Below are 12,594 nucleotides of genomic sequence, written 5' to 3'. Positions count from 1 at the left end.
AGGTAGAGTATCCCGTATGAAATCATGGCGGTGAATCGGGGAAGTACAGTACATACTGACGAAACTAAAATGAGCTCTTACATGGAAACTAAGCGTTTCCGGACACATGTCTACATAACATATTTTCTTTATTTGTGTTTGAGGAATATTTCCTGAAAGTTTGGCCGTACCTTTTTGTAACATCCTGTATATTCCTCAAGTGTTCGATGCTGCTTCTCGAAACACTGTAAGTAGGCATTCACGGGATAGTTGACGTCTGTCTACAAGCATTTCTGTATAGCACTTTACGAGTCAAACAAACCTGCGTCAGTTCTTCCTGCCCGTCTTCGTACACATTCAATGTCGCCAGACAGTCATATTTGGTATGGATTCCTCCCAATATTCTAGGATAGGCCGCCATCTATCTCTCTTGTAGATTGTTTGTTACCAATATCCTGCCAACTAACAGAAGTCTGCCATTCGTTTCCATATCATAGCAATCATTTCTACACTCCTGGAAATTGAAATAAGAACACCGTGAATTCATTGTCCCAGGAAGGGGAAACTTTATTGACACATTCCTGGGGTCAGATACATCACATGATCACACTGACAGAACCACAGGCACATAGACACAGGCAACAGAGCATGCACAATGTCGGCACTAGTACAGTGTATATACACCTTTCGCAGCAATGCAGGCTGCTATTCTCCCATGGAGACGATCGTAGAGATGCTGGATGTAGTCCTGTGGAACGGCTTGCCATGCCATTTCCACCTGGCGCCTCAGTTGGACCAGCGTTCGAGCTGGACGTGCAGACCGCGTGAGTCGACGCTTCGTCCAGTCCCAAACATGCTCAATGGGGGACAGATCCGGAGATCTTGCTGGCCAGGGTAGTTGACTTACACCTTCTAGAGCACGTTGGGTGGCACGGGATACATGCGGACGTGCATTGTCCTGTTGGAACAGCAAGTTCCCTTGCCGGTCTAGGAATGGTAGAACGATGGGTTCGATGACGGTTTGGATGTACCGTGCACTATTCAGTGTCCCCTCGACGATCACCAGTGGTGTACGGCCAGTGTAGGAGATCGCTCCCCACACCATGATGCCGGGTGTTGGCCCTGTGTGCCTCGGTCGTATGCAGTCCTGATTGTGGCGCTCACCTGCACGGCGCCAAACACGCATACGACCATCATTGGCACCGAGGCAGAAGCGACTCTCATCGCTGAAGACGACACGTCTCCATTCGTCCCTCCATTCACGCCTGTCGCGAGACCACTGGAGGCGGGCTGCACGATGTTGGGGCGTGAGCGGAAGACGGCCTAACGGTGTGCGGGACCGTAGCCCAGCTTCATGGAGACGGTTGCGAATGGTCCTCGCCGATACCCCAGGAGCAACAGTGTCCCTAATTTGCTGGGAAGTGGCGGTGCGGTCCCCTACGGCACTGCGTAGGATCCTACGGTCTTGGCGTGCATCCGTGCGTCGCTACGGTCCGGTCCCAGGTCGACGGGCACGTGCACCTTCCGCCGACCACTGGCGACAACATCGATGTACTGTGGAGACCTCACGCCCCACGTGTTGAGCAATTCGGCGGTACGTCCAACCGGCCTACCGCATGCCCACTATACGCCCTCGCTCAAAGTCCGTCAACTGCACATACGGTTCACGTCCACGCTGTCGCGGCATGCTACCAGTGTTAAAGACTGCGATGGAGCTCCGTATGCCACGGCAAACTGGCTGACACTGACGGCGGCGGTGCACAAATGCTGCGCAGCTAGCGCCATTCGACGGCGAACACCGCGGTTCCTGGTGTGTCCGCTGTGCCGTGCGTGTGATCATTGCTTGTACAGCCCTCTCGCAGTGTCCGGAGCAAGTATGGTGGGTCTGACACACCGGTGTCAATGTGTTCTTTTTTCCATTTCCAGGAGTGTATTTACTGGCACACATTTCCCAATTACTTAGGTAGCTTTTGTGCTCAATATATCTTTCATTTCAAAGGACGTCAAACGGGCCGACTTGGGGTAGGAGAGACACCACAGGACATTTTAATTTCCACTGTCTATACTTTTACAAGTAAATTCATAAAACTTTGCCAGCATGACCAGGAAGGATTCAGGATTCACACTCATAACAGCGGAAGTTCAAAGACATAACAAAATAAATATGTTTATGTGTGAAATTTCATTATTTTTTCACTTACTGTTGGCTGCATTTGTTGCTATAGATACACTTTTCTTCATAAGTAAGAGAGACTGTTCGATGAATTTTGCACAGCATACAAACCATACTTACAGGTGTCTGAACACTAGAATCTATTTAATTTATGAAAAAATGAATGAGCTCTTACCTTTTAAGCTTTATTTTTAGAAAAAAATTTTGTAGTTAATTATCTCAATTTTTACCATAGTTTTTAAGATTTGGAATATTCTAGAGTTCCATACACCTGTAAGTATGGTTTGTATGCTGTGCAAAATTCATCAAAGAATCTCTCTTACTTGTGAAGGAAAATGTACCTATAGCAACAAATGCAGCCAAATGTAAGTGAAAAAATGATGAAACTTCACATGTAAAAAAAAATTTTTTTTGTTATGTTTTTGAACTTCCACTCCTATGAGTGTGAATCCTGAATCCTTCCTGGTCATACAGACAAAGTTTTATGAGTTTATTTGTAAAAGTATAGGCACTGGAAATTAAAATCTCCTGTGGTGCCTCTCCTGCTCCAAGTCGGCGCGTTTGACGTCCTACCCCCCTTAATCAATTTACTTATTTTGTAACGTCTTTCTGGGGAGTCGCTTTTCAAATGCTTCCTTTTTCTTATCCTCCGATTTACCTAATATTCCCATCTCGGTTTCATTCAGGTCTATGACATAAGCACTCTGTTTTAGTACGTTTTGTTGAGACCTACACCAATTGACCGCTACGGTCGCAGGTTCGAATCCTGCCTCGGGCATGGATGTGTGTGATGTCCTTAGGTTAGTTAGGTTTAAGTAGTTCTAAGTTCTAGGGGACTGATGACCTCAGATGTTAAGTCCCATAGTGTTTAGAGCCATTTGAACCATTTGAACCTACACCAATTGCTGATGTTAGTAACTTTGTTTTGTTGAAGAAAGTTTTTTTTCCGCTGTGTAGTTCTCGTAAACATGTCAATACTTGATCGTATTACGACAATTGTCACTTTTTTTCAGGTGCACAGCTTTGGTTGTCCCATTTGAAATCACTACGGGTAGACACTAACAAATTTTTAAGATCTGTAGCTAATTCTACTGATTGATGCTCCATAACGTAGTCATGGTCAAAGGATGTGGGTTATATTCTTTTACTCACACGCAATGCATTACATTTGTTTATGTCGAGCACCAGCTGGCGTCAGTCCTACCATCAAGTGGTGATCAGATACCTTTCTGATTTTCCCAACAATTCCGTGTACATAAGCGCTTCGTCTGCAATAGCCTTAAATGTGATCCTTCTGTATTTTTTTTTCCTTTTTTGCGTGGTAGATGGTAATGATGAGATTTCGGACGTTGAACCAAGTTGTTGATTTAATTTTGTGCGTAATATTCGGTCGACCAACGCAGTTGACTACTTGACGTGCTACGCCTGCTGTCTGAATTCCAGACGCACTGTGAAGTATCGCTGGCAAGGTGCCGAGTTCGATTCCTGGCGCATGCTACTCTCGAATTTGTTTTTCAGAGCTCCTGGTGTTAACCCCTGCAACGCACATGCTCTGGGCGTTCTCCAGCTCTGACGGATACGATGGTGGTGCATTCCACTCAAATATTTCTTGTCTAGCAGACTATTAGAACAGCCGAGTCGAGGTGCAAGGAACGGCAGTGACAAACCTGACTGAAGGTGCTTTTACAGGTGTGCACGTCACGCCTAGCCAGCATGCGCCTATGTTTGCCTCTCACACAAGAAGAGGCCTGCGTGTAGCTGCACGCCTCTGAGATGTGCGCCTGCGTGATTCCATTCACACATAGAAAGAACCACGCTCTCCGTTGAATGATAAGGTGTCCGCTCTGCTAACAGTAGCTGACGCCGCAGCCGATATATTTTGAGACAAAGACGAAATCGTAAAAAGAGGCCTAAGTACTGGGCTAATTAACATCCCTTGCATGAAATATGTGTGAATGTGGTGGAAGAGATAAAAATGAAATCTTGTTTTTAATAACTATACACTTGATTATGAAGTAATACTGCATCCTGTTGGGGCAGTGATAGCGAAGAAAGGTACAAAATACCTAGATGCTATACCAGTAGCGACAAGGTTAGTTCTGATACTTCGAATTGCTGCTGCCAGGGAGAATTATCCAATCTCAAGGTATACAGGATGATCAAAAAGTCAGTATGAATTTGAAAACTTAATAAACCACGTAATAATGTAGATAGAGAGGTAAAAGTTGACAAACATGCTTGGAATGACATGGGGTTTTATTAGAACAAAAAAAAAAAAAAAACAAAGTTCACAAAATGTCCGACAGATGGACACTGGACAGCAAAACTGCTACCGTGACGGGTGAGAGGTACGCCGATATGTTACAGAATCGCATCATCCCCAGCCTGGCTGATAAACATCTGCTCTAACGTAGGATGTTTATGCAGGATGGCGCTCCACCCCATATTGCTAGAAGCGTGATAGATCTCTTGCACGGGTCGTTTGGTGATGATCGTGTGCTCAGCCGCCGCTGTCGTCATGCTTGGCCTCCCATGTCCCCAGACCTCAGTCCGTGCGATTATTGGCTTTGGGGTTACCTGAAGTCGCAAGTGTATCGTGATCGACCGACATCTCTAGGGATGTTGAAAGACAACATCCGACGCCAACGCCTGACCATAACTCCGGACATGCTTTACAGGGCTGTTCACAACATTATTCCTCGACTACTGCTGTTGTTGACGAATGATGGTGGACATATTGAGCATTTCCTGTAAAGAACATCATCTTTGCTTTGTCTTACTTGATTATGCTAATTATAGCTATTCTGATCAGATGAAGCGCCATCTGTCGGACATTTTTTGAACGTTTGTATTTTTTTGGTTCTAATAAAACCCCATGTCATTCCAAGCATGTGTGTCAATTTGTACCTCTCTATCTACAAAATTCCGTGATTTATTCAGTTTTCAAATTTATACTGACTTTTTGATCACCCGGTATATTGCAAATCTAACGTCATTCTAGAAATTTTCTTAGCTCTGGTCAAATCCCTAAAAAACTAAATTAAACTAGGTTCATGAGCGCTTAACGTTTGTTTTTGTGGAAAGCATTTAACATTTACTAACAGTACCCCAAGCATATTCAGATATGTATTTATTTCTGAACATGTAAGACTGTAGAGGTGTATAGAAATGAAGTACTGGAAGGATGACAAATTTCCGTTTCCATGTGCTTCATGGATAGCATCAGCGTTGATGTGTGTGTGTGTGTGTGTGTGTGTGTGTGTGTTTATGCCGGTGAGTGGATCAGTGTCGGAGGAAGGGGGAGTCTTCCTTTGTCAACACCGTTTAATTAGATTCTTCGCTTTCTTTTTTGCTTACTTTCAGCATCCAAACTCTAGAGAAGGATAACTGAATGTCACGCGAGAGTTTGAAGTGAGGTGGCATTTCCCGCACTGTGTGAGGACTTCGCACGGCAAACATATGGGTCTGCAGAAGAGTGGAAGCGGCTATTTCAGTAATTTACAAGCGCACTTTCTATTTGCTCCTTACGACGCACACTATTTTTGAACCAAAGAGACTGGTCAAGGAGCCTGACAGTTTCGTCACATGAAAGGCCCCAGAATCACTTCCCTTCTTCAACATCTCTACGTCGGATGTACGAACGATAAATTGTCATTCTGACTTTGTCATTTCCAGGCTGTTCTCATATGAGAGGAGCTGTAGACAGTCAGTTAGTTTCATTCTGTCTTTGTAATCCGCAGAATTAACCAGCCACAAACAAGGAAATGCACTTTAATACTCTTCAAATTTCTTGTTAGACCACTCGGTCAAACTGCTAACGCAGAGGAAAATTTGAATTTGTAGATAAAAAAACTAAATACTTTAAGAACGAAACGTAATAACACAAAGCACCAACTAATAGAACCGTGACCGAGCGCAGGACTGGGTTAGGAATAGTGCTACCCTGTTGCACCGCCTCCTTGCTTCTTCATGCAATGACAACGTCCACCTAGTGCGCACGGAAAAGCTCTGCAGGAGTAAACGCACCTTAAAGCAACCAAACAAGTCAGTTCCCACGGAGCACTGCTTCGAGAGCAATCATGGGACAGAATAGGACCAGATCAGCATTATGGCCCAAACGCCAAGTTTCTGAGAAGAGTAAGTAAGGCGTCCGTCGAAATAAAGATGCCAGAAAACGTAATAAACCGGGACGGAAGTTTCGTCTCAAGCCTCGCTTGGTGTCCGGTACTCGATTATCACGAGCTCAGTAACCATCTCATTCACCAGAGCTCTGGAAAACGCTGATGGAATGTGCGTTTCTGGGAATATTTAGTGTGTGTGTGTGTGGGGGGGGGGGGGGGGTCTGGAAAACAAACGGGCGCCAAAGGGTGAAGTGGGCGCCGGGAGTCGAAGTGAGCTACAAACAGTGACACGACACTTAAAATACTTCACTGTCTGGTTGAGTCCAGGCACAGTCTACGCATGGAAACACAGCTCGCAGAACCTGACGAAGACCATTGAGTCGGTCGTCGAACTACTGCGTGCGCATGACAATTTGGCTGGACACCAGAAAGCACAGTATTTTACCTCAAATTTTCTACCAGGTGTTTTATATGCACTGTGAACATAACGCTCCTGTTGTACGAGGGTGAGTCAAATGAAAACCTTAAATTTGTTGTAAGAAATCGAAATTTCGCGCCGTGATCCTGTAAGTTGGTAAACATGCTACAAACAGCATGCAGAATGGCCTGTAGATGGCAGCATAGTGCAGATGCACACATACCGTCGCAGTATCAGTATAAAGATGGCCGCCCCACTTGCGACTTGCACCAGGGAAGAACAGCGTTCTGTTTTTCGGTTTTTGCGTAGTGAAGGTGTGAAACCTATTGAAATTCATCGACGAATAAAGGTTCAGTACGGTGATGCATGTTTGTCACAGCAGCAAGTCTACGAATGGAATAGGAAGTTCACAGATGGTGTGACTTAAGTGGAAGATGCTCCTCGTCCAGGTCAGGCACAACGAGTTGTGACTCCACATAACATTGCAGCAGTTGAAGCCATAGCGAAGGAAAACCGCCGAGTGACACTGAATGGCAATGCAGCATGTTTACAGATTAGTCAGGGGTCAGCACAACACATTGTGCATGATGTGCTCCAGTTTCACAAAGTGTCTGCACGATGAGTGCCACGGCAGCTGACTCCTGAAATGAGAGAACGACGTGTTGATGTTTGTGAAGAACTTCTTCAACGCTTTGAACGAGAAGGTGATGGCTTCCTTGCAAGAATCGTTACTGGGGACGAAACCTGGGTTCACTTCCACCAACCGGAAACGAAGAGAGCGTGCAAGGAATGGCTCACCAGAACTTGCCCCAAGTGATTTCCATATGTTTGGACTACTCAAAGACGCAATGGGAGGAAAGAAGTTCCGTTCTAACGAAGAGGTACGCCACGTGGTGCATTAGAGGTTGTGCGGACTACCAAAGGAATTTTTTTCTAAAGGAATTTATGCGCTTTGTAAGCGCTGGAGGACCTGCATTGAGCGTGGTGGAGATTATGTTGAAAAGTGATACAGCTTTGTACCACTTCTGCACAATAAATAACATTTAAAAAAATATTTAAGGTTTTCGTTTGACTCACGTTTGACTCACTTCCGTAATGTGTGCTGCTCACTTGTTGCTCTGATGACGCACTTACTTTTGTTTGTGAAGAAGTCTTCTTTGGAACTATTCCGATATTCTGCAAACATGTACGTTATTTAGTAAGCGACGTTGCAGAATCGCACGGCAGCCTTGTAGAAAATAGCGAAAAGCGGTCTAAAACTTGTTTCCGCTTTGCACAGCCAATTTTAACGCTGCTGTTAGTATCTATGAGTTCTAGAAAATAGGCCAATTATCGTAATTCCGTGTTTGATTAGTGCGCGAGTTTCTGTGTCTGAATCTGGGTGGGACACAGCAGCGACGACCCTGACGTCGACGCGGCACCGCTATTATCCGCGTCCCCTCAGAAACGGCCGGCGACCCGCCCCGGGGCAAGCCGCTGCCCGCCTGTTAGCAGTAATGAGCCCGGCTAATGATAAGCAAATTACAGCCCAGCCCTTATTGGGCCATACGTCTTGGCTCGTTGGCACTGCGGACACCGGGGCGCTTACCCGCCGCTTGCCTACAGAGAGTTCGACGGCACTAACTCTGCGCTGCTAACTTTGTACTTTTTATACCATATTCTAATAGGTCACCTAGCTAACCCTCCAACAGATGGACCACACCACAGGTCCAGTTCCCCATCGTTTACCTTCATTTGCCTGGTTATCAGACACGTATACGGACTTTAACTAGGTCGCTCTCATTACGAAAAGCCAATACATGTCAATGTACAGCTGTAGTTATTTCTACATTTATACTGCACAAGGTAAAAGAACGGACCCGCAAAATTACAGACCAGTATCCCGAACTTCTTTTTGTTGCAGAATCCTTGAACATATTCGCAGTGCGAATAAACTTTCTTGAGACTGAGAAGCATATGTCCACGAATCGGCATCGTTTCAGAAAGCATCATTGTTGCGAAACTCAGTTTGCACTTTTCTCACATGATATACTGAGAGCTATGGATGAAGGGCAACAGACAGATTTCTAGATTTCCGGAAAGCATTTGGCACGGTGCCCCATTGCAGGCTCTTGAGGGGGGTAGGACGTCAAACGGGCCGACTTGGAGCAGGAGAGGCACCACAGGAGATTTTTAATTTCCACTGTCTATACTTTTACAAATAAATTCATAAAAGTTTGTCAACACGACCAGGAAGGATTCAGGATTCAAACTCATAGCAATTTAAGTTCAAAACTATAGCAAAATGAATTTCTTTTACGTGTGAAGTTTCATCATTTTTTCATTTACTGTTGGCTGCATTTGTTGCTATAGGTACACTTTCCTTCACAAATAACAGAGATTCTACGATGAATTTTGCACAGCATACAAAACATACTTACAGGTGTACGAAACTGTAGAATTTATTTAATTAATGAAAAAATGAATGAGCTGTTACATTTTAAACTTCATGTTTAGAAAAAACTCAAATTTTATGGTTAATTATCTCAAATTTTAGCACAGTTTTTAATAGATTTGGAAAATTCTAGAGTTTCATACACCCGTAAGAATGGTTTGTATGCTGTGCTAAATTCATCGAAGAATCTTCCTTACTTATGAAGAAATGTGTAGCTATAGCAACGAATGCAGCCAATAGTAAGTGAAAAAATGATGACATTTCACATGTAAAAAAAATATAATTTGTTATATTTTTGAAGTTACAATGCTATGAGCGTGAATCCTTAACCCTTCCTGGTCATGTTGACAAAGTTTTATAAATTTATTTGTAAAAGTATAGACAGTGGAAATTAAAATCTCCTGTGGTGCCTCTCCTGCTCCAAGTCGGCCAGTTTGACGTCCTACCCCCCTTAACGAAGGTACGGGCGTATGGAGTAAGTTCACAGAGATGTGGCTCGCTCTTAAATAACTGAACCCAGTATGTTGTCCTCGACGACGAGTGTTCATCAAAGACAAGGGTATCGTCAGCAGTGCCCCAGGGAAGTGTGATAGGACCGCGTTTTTTCTCTGTATAAATAATGATTTGGCTGACAGGGTGGGCAGCAATCTGCGGTTGTTTGCTGATGATGCCCTGGTGTACGGTAAGGTGTCGTGAGGAAGACACAGACAAAATTTCCAGTTGGTGTGATGAATGGCAGCTAGCTCTAAATGCGGAAACATGTAAGTTAAGGCGGATGAGTGGGAAGATCAAACCTCTAATGTTCGGATACATTATTATTAGTATGCTGCTTGACACAGTCAAGTCGTTTAAATATCTGGGCATAACGTTGCAAAGCCATATGAGGTGGAACGGGCATGTGAGAACTGTGATAGGGAAGGCAGATGGTCGACTTCGGTTTATTGGGAGGATTTTTAGGAAAGAGTGGTTCACTTGTAAAGGAGACCGCATATATGACGCTGGTGCGACCTGTTCTTGAGTGCTGCTCGAGTGTTTGGGATCTGTACCAGATCGGATTCGAAGAAGACATAGGAGCAGTTCAGAGGCGGGGTGCTAGATTTCTTACCGGTAGATTCTAACAACACACAAGTGCTACAGAGATGCTCCAGGAAGTCAAATGGGAATCACGGGAATGAAGGCGATGTTCTTTTCGGGAAACACTATTAAGAAAATTTAAAGAACCGCCATTTCAAGCTGACTGCAGAACGACTCTGTTGCCTCCAACATACATTGCGCGTAAGAACAACGCAGATAAGATACGAGAAATTAGGGCTCATACGAAGGCTTACAGACCGTTTTCCCTCGCTCTATTTGCGAGAGGAATAGGAAAGGAAATGACAAGTAGTGGTACAGGGTACCCTCCACCACGCACCTTACCATGGCTTGAGGAGCATCTATGTAGATGTAGTTGCAGATGTAGAAGGTATATGGTGGTGTGTAATGGAGGGTACCTCTTCCCTTTTCCATGCGCAAATGGCACTTGAAAGGAATCACTCAATGAATATCCAAATGAGCTATCTCAGAATTTATCGTTTTGATACTTTTATAAGGCATATGTGGAAGAAAGGACTCTTCCTCGAACGTGTGCTCTCCGAATTTCAACACTAAACCTCTACGTGATGCATAGAGACTCTCATGTAGCGTCAGTCACAGGTGTTTGTTGAGCATCTGCATAACGCAATCGCCCCGACTAAACTGTCCCATGATGAAATTCGCCGTGTTGGATCTTCCCTATATTTTCTATTAATACTACCTGGCAGTGGACCCACAACGACGAGCAATATTCAAGAATCGGTCTTAAACAAGAGTATTGTGAGCCACTTCTTTCGCGGATGAATTTTTTCTCAAATCTCTCCCAGTGAATCACTGTCTGGCATCTGTTTCTCCTAGTCTTTTTGTGTTGTCATTCAAATGGCTCTGAGCACTATGGGACTTAACATCTATGGTCATCAGTCCCCTAGAACTTAGAACTACTTAAACCTAACTAACCTAAGGACAGCACACAACACCCAGCCATCACGAGGCAGAGAAATGTGTTGTCATTCCGGGACTTTAGATCTCTGCAGATGTTTTTCCTAAGAACTTTACGATAACTACCGCTTGCTCGCGAGAAGTACACGGCCAGTGTCATAGCACGATTTCCCAGAAACTTCGCTCAGTGGAAGAGGGGTCAAAACAAGCGAACACGTGTCTCGCCTTATCTGTAGATACTCGACCATTTCTGAGAAAACGACGTTCAGAATTTTCGAGGTACTTCATGTGGCTTTTACAGGGCGATAACCTCATCTGAAATGGTACCACAGTGGCTAGCATCGCAGCTTCTAAGTTTGCGCCCCATGTTCGAAACCCGATTAGCGTTTTTATTTATTTTATTTTATTTATCCATGTTTTGCATTCATCTAACCATGTCCTTGGAAGATTACTACACGAATGTTTCTTATCAACTTAGGGAATACAAGAGCGTTATAATACACTCCTGGAAATGGAAAAAAGAACACATTGACACCGGTGTGTCAGACCCACCATACTTGCTCCGGACACTGCGAGAGGGCTGTACAAGCAATGATCACACGCACGGCACAGCGGACACACCAGGAACCGCGGTGTTGGCCGTCGAATGGCGCTAGCTGCGCAGCATTTGTGCACTGCCGCCGTCAGTGTCAGCCAGTTTGCCGTGGCATACGGAGCTCCATCGCAGTCTTTAACACTGGTAGCATGCCGCGACAGCGTGGATGTGAACCGTATGTGCAGTTGACGGACTTTGAGCGAGGGCGTATAGTGGGCATGCGGGAGGCCGGGTGGACGTACCGCCGAATTGCTCAACACGTGGGGCGTGAGGTCTCCACAGTACATCGATGTTGTCGCCAGTGGTCGGCGGAAGGTGCACGTGCCCGTCGACCTGGGACCGGACCGCAGCGACGCACGGATGCACGCCAAGACCGTAGGATCCTACGCAGTGCCGTAGGGGACCGCACCGCCACTTCCCAGCAAATTAGGGACACTGTTGCTCCTGGGGTATCGGCGAGGACCATTCGCAACCGTCTCCATGAAGCTGGGCTACGGTCCCGCACACCGTTAGGCCGTCTTCCGCTCACGCCCCAACATCGTGCAGCCCGCCTCCAGTGGTGTCGCGACAGGCGTGAATGGAGGGATGAATGGAGACATGTCGCCTTCAGCGATGAGAGTCGCTTCTGCCTTGGTGCCAATGATGGCCGTATGCGTGTTTGGCGCCGTGCAGGTGAGCGCCACAATCAGGACTGCATACGACCGCGGCACACAGGGCCAACACCCGGCATCATGGTGTGGGGAGCGATCTCCTACACTGGCCGTACACCACTGGTGATCGTCGAGGGGACACTGAATAGTGCACGGTACATCCAAACCGTCATCGAACCCATCGTTCTACCATTCCTAGACCGGCAAGGGAACT

The sequence above is a fragment of the Schistocerca nitens genome, chromosome 7, assembly GCF_023898315.1.
Source record: "Schistocerca nitens isolate TAMUIC-IGC-003100 chromosome 7, iqSchNite1.1, whole genome shotgun sequence".
Classification (NCBI taxonomy): Eukaryota; Metazoa; Arthropoda; class Insecta; order Orthoptera; family Acrididae; genus Schistocerca; species Schistocerca nitens.
This window is presented reverse-complemented; position numbering follows the sequence as displayed.